Source organism: Hyperoodon ampullatus (assembly GCF_949752795.1).
Source record: "Hyperoodon ampullatus genome assembly, chromosome: 10".
Classification (NCBI taxonomy): Eukaryota; Metazoa; Chordata; class Mammalia; order Artiodactyla; family Ziphiidae; genus Hyperoodon; species Hyperoodon ampullatus.
Window position 1 is genome coordinate 46,732,302 of NC_136923.1, and position 12,306 is coordinate 46,744,607.

General features: G+C 48.1%; 1 protein-coding gene across 1 annotated transcript in view; it reads left to right on the top strand.

The window, feature by feature from the left end:
- The window catches only part of ACKR2 (atypical chemokine receptor 2), a gene marked incomplete at its 3' end in the record, with an annotated part of 46,174 nt that overhangs the window by 27,401 nt on the left and 6,467 nt on the right, over positions 1–12,306 (top strand). The window lies entirely within an intron of this gene.

Below are 12,306 nucleotides of genomic sequence, written 5' to 3' on the forward strand. Positions count from 1 at the left end.
CTTCTTGGATTGATCCCTTGATCATTATGTAGTGTCCTTCCTTGTCTCTTGTAACATTCTTTATTTTAAAGTCTATTTTATCTGATATGAGTGTTGCTACTCCAGCGTTCTTTTGATTTCCATTTCCATGGAATATCTTTTTCCATCCCCTCACTTTCAGTCTGTATGTGTCCCTAGGTCTGAAGTGGGTCTCTTGTAGACAGCATATATATGGGTCTTATTTTTGTACCCATTCAGCAAGCCTGTGTCTTTTGGTTGGAGCATTTAATCCAGTCCCGTTTAAGGTAATTATCAATATGTATGTTCCTTTGACCATTTTCTTAATTGTTTTGGGTTTGTTTTTGTAGGTCCTTTTCTTCTCTTGTGTCTCCCACTTAGAGAAGTTCCTTTAGCATCTGTTGTAGAGCTGGTGTGGTGGTGCTGAATTCTCTTAGCTTTTGCTTGTCTGTAAAGCTTTTGCTTTCTCCATCGAATCTAAATGAGATCCTTGCCAGGTAGAGTAATTTTGGTTGTAGTTTCTTCCCTTTTATCACTTTAAGTGGCACTATCATGCCACTCCCTTCTGGCTTGTAGAGTTTCTGCTGAGAAATCAGCTGTTAACCTTATGTGAGTTCCCTTGTATGATATTTGTCGTTTTTCCCTCGCAGCTTTCAGTAATTTTTCTTTGTCTTTAATTTTTGCCAATTTGATTATTATGTGTCTTGGCATGTTTCTCCTTGGGTTTATCCCTTATGGGACTCTCTGCGCTTCCTGGACTTGGGTGGCTATTTCCTTTCCCGTGTTAGGGAAGTTTTCGACTATAATCTCTTCAAATATTTTCTCTGGTCCTTTCTCTCTCTCTTCTCCTTCTGGGACCCCTATAATGTGAATGTTGTTGCATTTAATGTTGTCCCAGAGGTCTCTTAGGCTGTCTTCATTTCTTTTCATTCTTTTTTCTTTATTCTGATCTGCAGCAGTGAATTCCACCATTCTGTCTTCCAGGTCACTTGTCCGTTCTTCTGCCTCAGTTATTCTGCTATTGATTCCTTCTGGTGTAGTTTTCATTTCAGTTATTGTATTGTTCATCTCTGTTTGTTGTTTAATTCTTCTTGGTCTTTGTTAAACCTTTCTTGCATCTTCTCAGTCTTTGCCTCCATTCTTTTTCCAAAGTCCTGGATCATCTTCACTATCATTCTGAATTCTTTTTCTGGAAGGTTGCCTGTCTCCACTTCATTTAGTTGTTTTTCTGGGGTTTTATCTTGTTCCTTCATCTGGTACATAGCCCTCTGCCTTTTCATCTTGTCTGTCTTTCTGTGTGTGAATCTGGTTTTTGTTCCACAGGCTGCAGGATTGTGTTTCTTCTTGCTTCTGCTGTCCGCCCTCTGAGAATTTTCTTATTTTAGTAGGAGGAGCCAGGGTTCACATTGTGATGATAGCTCGGCCTCCCTTCCCCCAAGAACATCCCCCTACCTGGGATGTTTCAGGTGGAATTTGTGCTGTCCCTTGCTTATTATGCTCAGCTCTGTGTGATACTGTATGTCCTTGACAGGAGTCTGGTGGCCAAGGGCCAAGGAATGCCAGGAGCTAAGAAGCCATTCAGGAGGAAGACGCTTGAACAAGGTCAGGGGCGTGCAGGAGTGCAGGAGGAGACTGTAAGTTGTCACAGGTGCGCCAGCACCATTATACAAGTGCTAAAGAATGAATGGGGCTGGGCACTGAGCATCAGTGCTGCTCACCTCGCAAGAAAGGCAGTGGACCACACAGTGCTTGCCTCCTGAGGGAAGAACAGAACCACCTGTGAAGTTGCAAACCTGAATCTGATCACACCTCTGACTTCCAATTCACAGGAAATACAGAGAGCAGAGAAACGTGTTAAACAGCACCGTGAAATGCAACCGGCACAGTCCAGATGCTGGGAACTTTACGTACAGGATGAGCAACCAAGTTGCAAGGAAAAGCAAAATGATAGAGGTAGAGAGGGAACCTACAGATCTAAGAATACTTAAAATATATATCAACCACTAACGGTGCGTGGACCTTATATGGATTCTGAATCAAAGAAACAAACGGTGACGGGAAAAATTTATGAGACCAGTGACTGGATATTTGATATTAAGGAATTAATGTTAACTTTTTAAGGTGTGACAGTGGTCAAAGTCCCTATTTTTTAAGGACACACACTGAAATATTTACAGCTTACATGGTGTGATGTCTGGTATTTGCTTCAAAATAACCCAGGAAGGGGTAAGTGCGTGGGAGTGTAAGTAAAAAGATTGAGCACTAGTTGATAATCGTTGAAGCTGGATGATGGGAATTATTTTATACTATTCTGGCACTTTCTCAAAGTGTATTTTTGAAAATTGCCATAATAAAAAAAACTTAATAAGACTATAAAACATATGTGGTGAGGAGAAAACATTGGATTTTGAAGGAAGGTGCAATCAGCCAACTGGCTGGAGGCCGAGAGTGGGAGTGCAGGAGTCAGGCTGCCTGGGCCTGGGACACACATGTGGGGAGGGCCTCCTGGATGGGCAGATGGGGTGAAAAGGTGAAGGAGTGGTTGGCAAGCCTTTCAGTTCGCAACTGTTGATTAACAGTCAGCTTCCTCAGTTTCCAAGACCTTACAAGTGTTTAAAAGAAAATAATTCCACAGAAACAAAATTGGCCACAGAAGGCTGGCTGCTCAGCTCATCCATGCCTCCCACCTACTTACAGGCTCTGTTGTGAGCACCAGTTTCCAAGCCCTACACGATGTCGTCTTTGCTTGGAACTTGAGGGTACATGCAAGCTGCTGCTGTTTGCCGTCCCTGACCTCGGGCTGGCCAGGCATCCTGGCTTCAGTCATGTCCTCATGGGCAAAGTCCCAGAGCCAACAACAGAGTGTGCCAACTGATGGAGTATGGACGTCATCGGGTCCAACCCTCTACAACTGCTCTCCAGAGAAGCCCCAGGGAGTAGAGTCTTTGTGTCCAAGCAGCACTGGGAGCATTCTTAGGTAAAAGTAAGTAATTCTGTGGAGTTTTCAATGTTGAAGCATATGTTCACTCAGTACACTTGTATTGCATGTCTGCTGCATGTCAAGCCCTGGCTGGGCTTTTCCGTGAAGGATTCGCAGATGAGTAAGAAATAATTTCTGTCCTAGAATAGCTAACTAGATCTGAGTTGGAGGGAAGGGAGAAGGAAGGAGCGAAGAATTAAACAGAATATTCACATATGTTATGGACAAGAGAGCACTGCCATGGGAATCAGACAGTCCAGGGGCTCCTATCAACTGGGGGTTTCTGGGCAAGTGACTTTCCCTCTCTGACACTTGGCAATCCTGTCTACAAAATGGGTGTGATAACCTCAGCTTGGCCTAACCCACAGAGAAGGCATCTGGAGAACCACTACATTAGCTCATGTAATATATGGTTGAAGGTATTTTGATAAATGAATAAATATGTTGATTTCAAACAGGTATGTTTTTACCACAGCAAGGGACTGGTAAGTGGCAAAAAGATTACATACCCCCTGCCACCTTAGCTGAAAGCAGCCCCTTCCCAAGGCCCTGAGCTCAAGACCCTGGGCAGATGTACAAAAGGGGAGACAACACATGTCTGGGGTGGCTGGAGGGGGCCAGCTGGCAGGGGCGGCGCAGAAAGAGGTAATGGAAGAGGTGAGATGAACATTTCCTTCCTGCTGTGCCGTCAATGGAGAATAATAGGAAGAAACGGTCTGAGATTTTGACACGTCTAATCAAAGTGACTAGACACAGGCACTAACAGAACTTCTAAACTGTGGGGCAAGTTTCTGATTTAGGAATTCCAACTTTAAGACCCTGGAGATGGACCAGACTGACCCTCTTGTGGGCTCAGCCCAGAATGGGGTGAACTTTGCCCAAGGAATACAGAGAAATAGAAAGAAAGAGACAGCAAGTGAGACAGAGGCTGAGGCAGGGCCAACCCGGGGCTCTTTCATCTAAAAGCCACTTTGTCAAGTGCTGGGTCGGCTCCATCAGCAAATCAACTGGCCGCCTCTCTAGCTCCTATTCTGTGTGGGTAGCACTGGATACTCTGTGTGCAGAGGAACAAGGCCCTTGACCTTGGAGAATTTTCAGAATGATGGACAGATTTGCCCCTGAATAATAATTCCCTTACAGACTCGGGAAGCTCAGGGCAGGGCATCAGGGAGGCCTGGAGAGACTTGGGGAGGCTTCTGGGGGGAGACAGGCCTGGAGCTGGCTTATGGAGGACAGACTACAGGCAAAAGCTTGACAGATTCACAGTCAGTCCTTGGCTGAAGAGAGAAGCAGGTGTTTTGAAAACGTGATGCTGCTTTTCACTGTAATTAGTAAACGTGCCCTGTGAGTTAGGAGTATGCCAGAATAGTAAAGATTTTAAGGTCACTACCCTGTAGTTTAAGGGCATTGTGTCCTGTGGGAGAGGCCTGTGTATCCTGGCTGAGTGGCTTCAGAGGCTGGGTCTACTCCCTTCCCAGGGAAGATAATCTTTGCACATCTTAAAGAGAGCAGAGAAGATGAGTTCAGAGCCCTCTCCCTGCAGCCCACATGGGAAAGTCCTGCTGCCCCCTGACTAGTTTCTCTTGCTGCAGTGCACTGCAGTCACTGTTTTGGCTGCCCTTGGAGCCAGTGGAAGACAGCTGGTAGCTCTCTCTTGGGTGGAGAGCAGTTCCTCTGTATGAATTTGAGTAAGTGTTGCCCAACTGTCTGCCACCTGGGCTTCTCAGCAACTGTCACTGCAGCAGAGCAGAGAAGGGGAAGTCAAGAACGAAAAGCTCAGGGCATGAGGTTGGCCGGTGTAGCTATGGGCCGGGTCAGGATTGGGGTGGAGAGCAGGATGACAGACTGGAGAGGAATGGAAGGACCTGGGCCTACCTGGCCAGCCCTTCCTGGAACTCCCTGGCATTGGAACCATGACTGACTTCCCCTGACTGGAACATGCCTGTTCCAGGAAAAGGCCCAGCTCTTGCTGGAAAGCTGCCTCAGTGGGTTCCAGGGAAACCTGACCACTCATGCAAAGACTCTGAGCTGCCCCCATAACCTGCCCTGCCCACCAGGGAGTGTTTGATGTGCTGTGGCTGGGAAATCAAGTCAGCAGGAAGCAGATGGTTTGAGATATTTCAAAAGAGAATGAGACAGTTTGAACAGCAAAAGAAATAATGATAATAATGAAATAAAATTAATACTCATGAGTCTATACTGATATAAATAAATAAATAGGAAGGAAGGCTAACTTTCTTACAGTAAAATTCCAATTAAAAATTATAGAGGGCTTCCCTGGTGGCGCAGTGGTTGAGAGTCTGCCTGCCAATGCAGGGGACACGGGTTCGTGCCCTGGTCTGGGAGGATCCCACATGCTGCGGAGCGGCTGGGCCCGTGAGCCATGGCCACTGAGCCTGCGCATCCGGAGCCTGTGCTCCACAACGGGAGGGGCCACAACAGTGAGAGGCCCACATACCGCAAAAAAAAAAAAAAAAAAAAAAAAAAAAAAAAAATATATATATATATATATATATATATATATATATATATATATATATATATATAAAGAATGATGGAAATAGGAAGTGACCATTTGGCAAACACCACAGTAATAATCGTTGTCAGAAAGCATCACTGGTAGATGCTAAAATTAGTGGTAAATGTATGATAAGAAGCAGGATATTTGCATAGTTTCAAAGTACCTCCCCACAAGATGCTTATTACAAAGGAATAAGTAGTAATTTCATGGTGGAAAAACCTGGCAGACACTACCTTACCAAGTGATCAAAGTTAACATTGCCAGTAATGAGCCATATTAAAATCAGGTACATCTGGTATCATGCGCTGAGAGGGACACATCACTTCTCTGGTGTTCCTGCCCAAAATGCATAGCCTCAATCTAATCATGAAGAAGCATCAGATCAAAATACAGGGACATTCTACAGTTCTCTCCAGAACTGTCAGGTCATGAAAGATGAAGCAAGACTGAGGAACTGTCTCAGAATGGAGAGACCAAGGAGACACAACAGCAAAATGCAGGGTGGGGTTCTGTTTCAGATCCTGGACCAGAGAAGGGACATTAGTGGGACAATTGGTGACATTCAAATAAGGTCTGCCGATTAGTTAATTGTATTGTGTCATGGTTCAGATTATTGTATTGTGGCTCTGTAAGATGTTAACGGGAATTCTGTGCACAATTTTTGCAAGTCTAAAAATTATTTTTAAATTAAAAAATTTTAAAAAGGGGGTGAGGAAGGAGCCCAGGTTCTAGAACTTAGTTGTTCCCCAAGATGGAAGCAGGACTCTATGGCCTTATTCTCCCTATTGGTAACTAGCATTTGGCCTGGAGAGACTTGGAGACCCACCCACTAGGAAGGTCCCCTGCTTCCCTCCGTGGGAGTGAGAACCCATCACGGTCTTGGCCTCCTGTGGCCTGTCGATGCCAGAGAAAGGCAGATGTCTGCCTTTGTCCACCTCTCTAGGGACATTCAGTTCTCATGCCTGTCTGAGGGAGGCACCATCCCCACACCGCCAAAAGATCTGAAAACCACGGCTCAGAGAGGTGAAGCCACCACCTCTAGGTCACACAGCAGGTACATGGCCAGATTCAAGCCCAGCTCTGTGTAACCCTATTGCCAGTGCCTGTAACCACCTGACATTATTCTATTACTGCTCAATTCAGGTAGGGGCAATGAGCATTCACCAAGCAACTACTGTGTGTCAGGCTGGCAGTGGGGCTGGAGGTGAAGGTGGCTGAGACATTGACCCTGGACCACAGGTGCCATCCTAGCGGAGAGGTACCCTCATACTGCCAAGCATATGGCAGGCAGTGTGTCGCACACATATTCGTTCATTCAGTCTGCTCTTGCCTGGCCCTGGACTCAGGCTGGTGGGTCAGATATGGTCCTTGCCCTGGGAGCTCATGACCCAGTAGGGGAGCAGACAAGTGAACAGACAGCTAGCTATGCGGAGATTCATGCCATGATGGGAGTGGCAGGGGGAGTAGGGAAAGGGAAAGAGGGAATATGGTCTAAAAAGTCTAGGAGATGAGAATATCGCTGACACTGTGGGTGGAACAGACACAGCACTGCATGGAGGGAGTTATGGTCAGAGAAGGAGAGTTGGGGGTGAATGAGGGAGTGGGTAGAATCCTGCTGGGGAGGTATCCAGGACCAATGAAGCTGGAGGCTGGGAAGGCCACCTAGATAGGGGACAGGGTAAGCGAAAGCCTGAAAGTCTGGACTGAGGCAGTTCATGTCCTTGGCCCAGCTGCAGGGGAATCATTCCAGAGAAGTGTGGTTGGGGACACGTGTTTTCCAAAGTAATTAGTCTATCTTTGGGGGAGATGTTCTTTCATGGGGGCAGTCATTTGAGCTTGACTCATATTCAGTGAGGGAAACAGCTTGTGGCTGTGCAGCCGAGGTGGGTCTGGGGCAGGCGCAAAGAGGTACTTTGTTCCAGCCGGAAGGCAGGATGTGTGCAGGAAGCTGTCCAGGGAGGGGAAGAGCTTATGAAGAATCACTCCCTCTGCACTTCCCTGAGGAAGAAGGACCCAGGCGCTACTGCTCTCCTCCTGGGTGCGAGGTGGACATCCCTAGGCAAGTGGGGCTGGCTCTGGTAGGTTTCTGAAACTCTCGGAATGGGGTGGGCCCTACGCAGGGGCCACAGGTTGAGACTGGATCTAGTGGCCTGGAGAGTGTGGACAGTGTGGGGAGAGGCAGGTGCTAAGCGGGGTGAGTGTGGAGCTCTGTCTCTAGGGCAGCTGTTGGAGCAGTTGCCCCAGCAGCTGGGGAGTAAGGTGGTCTGCTGGCCCCTTGCCCCCTTGATTCCGGCTCTGAGAATCTGCTTCGTGGATTCTGGAAATCCCTGCGAGTTGGTACCTACATGGCTGGGTGACCTCAGGCATTCCCTTTCCTCTCTGGGCTGTACTGTGATGGGGACAGATGAGATGGCCTTTAAGGGTCCCCCTCCCAGGGCTGAGGTTCCCAGCACACATCCACACTCTCTCCTTATGCACCCCCCCATCCTCTCTTTTTACCCCCAACTCCTGCCAAGTTCTCAGCCCCTCCATCTGCCCCAAACAGTCCCAGGATCCCCTCTTATTCATCCCAGCTTGAGCCAAGTGTCATTTTAGGGTCTGGAGGGGAACCAATAGTTATGTGCTAGGCACTTATTTAATTATTATAAAAATGCCACCAGGAAGCATTTTATAGGTGAGAAAACTAAGGCTCAGAGAGGTTAAGTAATTTGCCCAGGGTTACTCAGCCATTAAGAACTGGACCAATCTATAGTCTATTCTTCCATGCTGCACCATGCTGAGTGTACCACCCTCCCTGGGGGTGGTGGCGGTGGAGTGGGTATTTCATTTTGACGCCAGCATAATGCTGAAATGCAAACACGAGGAGCTCGAGTAGCGACATTTTGGGCAACAACAAGAGAGGCCCAAAAAAAGGCAAAAATAATTCAGGAAAGTTGTGAAAATCTTCAGCAGCAGCTCCTTGAAGAGTCGGGCTCTAAAATTGCTTAATTTTTATTAATTGAAACAAACTTTGGGAGGAGGGGTTGCTCTTATGATTTCATCAATGTCACAAACATCTCTGTTTCCTGGTAAGAGCCAGGAAACATGGAGTAATGCGGGATCCCAGGGAGTGGGGGAGTGGGTGGGCCTCAGGGATCCCAGGGAGTAGGAGGCAGCCTGTCTATCAGGAGGCTGCAAGGGGCCCCCTGCCTGGTGGGGACCGGACAAGGCCACTTTCTTCCAGCCAGGCTCTGTGACTCCACAAACCTAGGGAAGGTTAGTGCAGGAGATGGGGGCTCTGGGCATGAAAAAGGCAAGATACACCAATATGTTCCCAAGGGTTATTTTGGAGGGAGGTAGGATTATGGGGAGATTTTTAGCCTCTTTTCTATTTTTTTTCTTGTATTTTCACATTTTACATTGACCATGTATTACTTTTGTAATCAGGAAAAATACATGTTAAAAAAGTAAAGAGGGAGAGTGTGTGCAGTGGTCCAGGACTCAGTGATCAGGGCTCTAGGGTCAGCTCTGCCTGGTTTGTGGTGAGGCCCTGAGCTTCCTGTGAAACCAGGGAGGGGACACCTGCTCCCCTCCTCACAGGGAAGCCAGGAAGACTTGCAAGGACCAGGGTATAAAAGAGCCTCATGTAAATGTCAGGACTGGTTTGTATTGTTTGCATTGTGTTTTATCATCACAAGGAATCCAAATGCCATGCTTCCCAAGGGGGACCGTGCAGGGGGCAGCTGTCGGTCCTGTGAGTCTGCGAGGGCTCACAGCAGCTCGCAGTGTGTGGTTCAAGGCTCCAGATCTAGAGCCAACTGGTGGGACTTGATTTCTAATCCTGCAGTACACTTGCTGTGTGTCCTTGGGCACATTACTCCCCCTCTCTGAGCCTCAGTTCCTCACTTGTAAAATGGGAATAACAATAGTGCTTGTCTCAAAAGGTCATTGTGAGAGCAGTAAGTACCTTAACACATATAAAGCTTGGTGGGCAAGTGGGGGAGTGGCGGGGGGAGGGACCACAACTCACTTGTTATTTTCTTTGAGAGGCAACGTAATTTAGTGTTTAAGAGCATGGACTCTGGGGAATTCTCTGGCGGTCCAGTGGTTAAGACTCTGCGCTTTCACTGCTGAGGGCATGGTTTTAACTCCTGGTCAGGGAACTAAGCCATGCTGCATGGTGGAAAAAAGGAAATGGACTCTGGGTTTTAGTTCCTGGTCTACTACTCACTTGCTCTTGGGCCAGTTCCCTAATCTCTGTGCCTCAGTGTTCTCAGCTACAAAACGGGACTAATGATATGTTTAATTTCTATCAGGTAAATATGAGGATTACATAATATATGTGAAGCTCCTTGTCCCTGCACCCAGCACACTGTCAGGGCTCCATGGTGTTAGCCATTATAATAACTGCACCACATTTAATCCCACGAAATCCTTTGCTGTAGTATTATTTATTTTATGATGAAAAAACAGCCTCGTGGAATTCAAGGGTTTAGGATGGAAGCCCTGACTTTGTCCTGGGGCTGCATGAAGGTTTAAGCCCAAGAGCATCCCAAACTGAGCAGTGGAGCAGAGACCCACCTCTGCCCCCCTGAGTTGGTCATTCCTGAATTCTCTCCCTGCGTGCCATTCCCATGGCCCTGGACCTCTTTCCTCCTGTCCTTGTGTGGCTCCCAGTTCCTTTTCCTGTTTTCTATTCACATACCATCAGTCCCACAAGCAGCCTTCCATTCAAGCATCCTGAGCAATGGCAGCCTGGTCTCCTGTCACTCTCCATCTCTAGTCCCCAACCTTCACCCCTATCTTTTAATGAGCTAGCCTAGACTCTGGGCCTAGGTTCAAATCCCAGCTCTGCTACTTACTAGCTATGTGCCTTTGGGCATGTTCCCTAGCCCTTCTATGACTCAGTTTCCTCACAGGTAAAATAGAGATAATAACTATCCGCCTCAGAGTGTTATTGCAAAGATGAAATGAATTAATACATGTAAGGTTCTAAGAACAGAGCCTGGCCCATAGGAAGTGCTATGTAAGTGGTGGGTATTGTTGTTGTTATTGTTATACATACAGTAGAGTTTAATATCTTGTGTTTTCCCAAACCCAGTAGGAAGAAAAGAGAGATCCCAATGCTGTTACCAGGTCCGCCACCTGTGCCCCAACAGAGCACTTTCCACAGCCCGACACTGTGGTCGGAGTGTCAGTCACTTTATAACTCCTGCCTCAACTTTTCCAGCCACAGCTGGGCCGGGAATACAGGATGGGAATGCTAGAATTATAGGCAGAGCGGGGGGCCCATCACTAGCTGAGCCAGGTTGGAGTCCAGGCCTTGGGACTCTGTCTCCACCCTAGTCCTCCCAAAGCAGTCAGAGGAGCCTTCTGAGGGAGGGAGCAGGGGGCGGCCACAGGGAGGCTTGCTACAGCTGGAAGTGGCCTTGAACTTGGCTCAAGTGGAAACAGTGGGGGCTCTGGGCCGGTCACACTCCATGGTCACGGGCTCCCAAGACTGCTGAGGCAGAGCTTGCCCAAGCTGAGGAAATAACTCACAGAAGGAGGGCCTTGGCTCAGCTGTGTGCAGGGCACCAGTGTGGGAGAGAGAAAATCAGGCCAGGGAAAAAGGAGGCGAGAGAAGAAGGGAGGGAGAGGGTGACTGTGCTGATTAATTGCGTGGTCATTTGTTGAATGCCTCTCAGATGTCAGCCCTGTGTCGGGGAGTTCCAACGCCTGGGAATCCCCAGTCTAGCAGAGGAGGCAAGTGATCCTCAAAAGGTGACTTTTTTTGTGTGTGTGTGTGGTATGCGGGCCTCTCACTGCTGTGGCCTCTCCCGTTGCGGAGCACAGGCTCCGGACGCGCAGGCTCAGCGGCCATGGCTCACGGGCCCAGCCGCTCCACGGCATGTGGGATCTTCCGGGATCGGGGCACGAACCGTGACTCTCAACCACTGTGCCACCAGGGAAGCCCAGGAGTGACCTTCTGTGAGTGCTTGGGGGGCTGGGGCAGGGGGTTCACCAGGCCAGTGGCCCAGGTAGCCTGGGAGGGGAGGATTGAGGTTGCATTTTAAAGGATATAAATCTTTTTTCAAGGAAGCCAGCAAAATTATCGTCCACTGAAAGTGATCTCAAATGTTATTCTTTGTTTTATATTACAAAAGCTGGTGTGGCCTCTTAGGGTCACATTTGATCTTGTTTATTCACTGGTCTCAGCTGCACTGTGGGCAGCACACTCAGCATGGGGGTGCTGTGGTCAACTAGGAGGGGACCTACACGTGACCCTGTCCTCAAGGCCTCTTGGCTGGGGAGGAGGGCAGCCATGGGGTAGATGTGACAGGTGTAAAGGGAAGGTGGTGGGTGACAGCAAGACAGGCAGGTTTGGTCATGCTCCATGGGGTCCTGATCAGAGGTACGTGGTAAAGGTTTAACAACCGATTCTCAGCAACGGTGGGCGAGGGAAGGGAAGCTCCAGTTTATAGCATTTGCCTTGGTGTAAATATTCCCACCATGATCAATTTCAGGCTACTGATTTATCACTGAATGTGGAATTGGTTAATTCCATGATTGCTTGTTGAATGCCTCCCAGATGTTGCATTACTGGCTCTCGCCAGCCGGTACGAGACAGCCTCAGCATATGGCTGACTTTGAGTCTTCTCTGCCACCCATTGATGAGGCCAGAAGTCCCACTATCAGAGGCTCATCCTTCAAATTCAAGTTTGGTTCATGTCGAAAAGGGGAGCTGGGGGAAAAGGGCCGGTTCTGTTACTGAGTCCAAGCTTGTTCTGCTCCCCTGCACGACAGGGCACGAGGTGTTGGGCAAGGAATAGCGACTTTATTCAGAAAG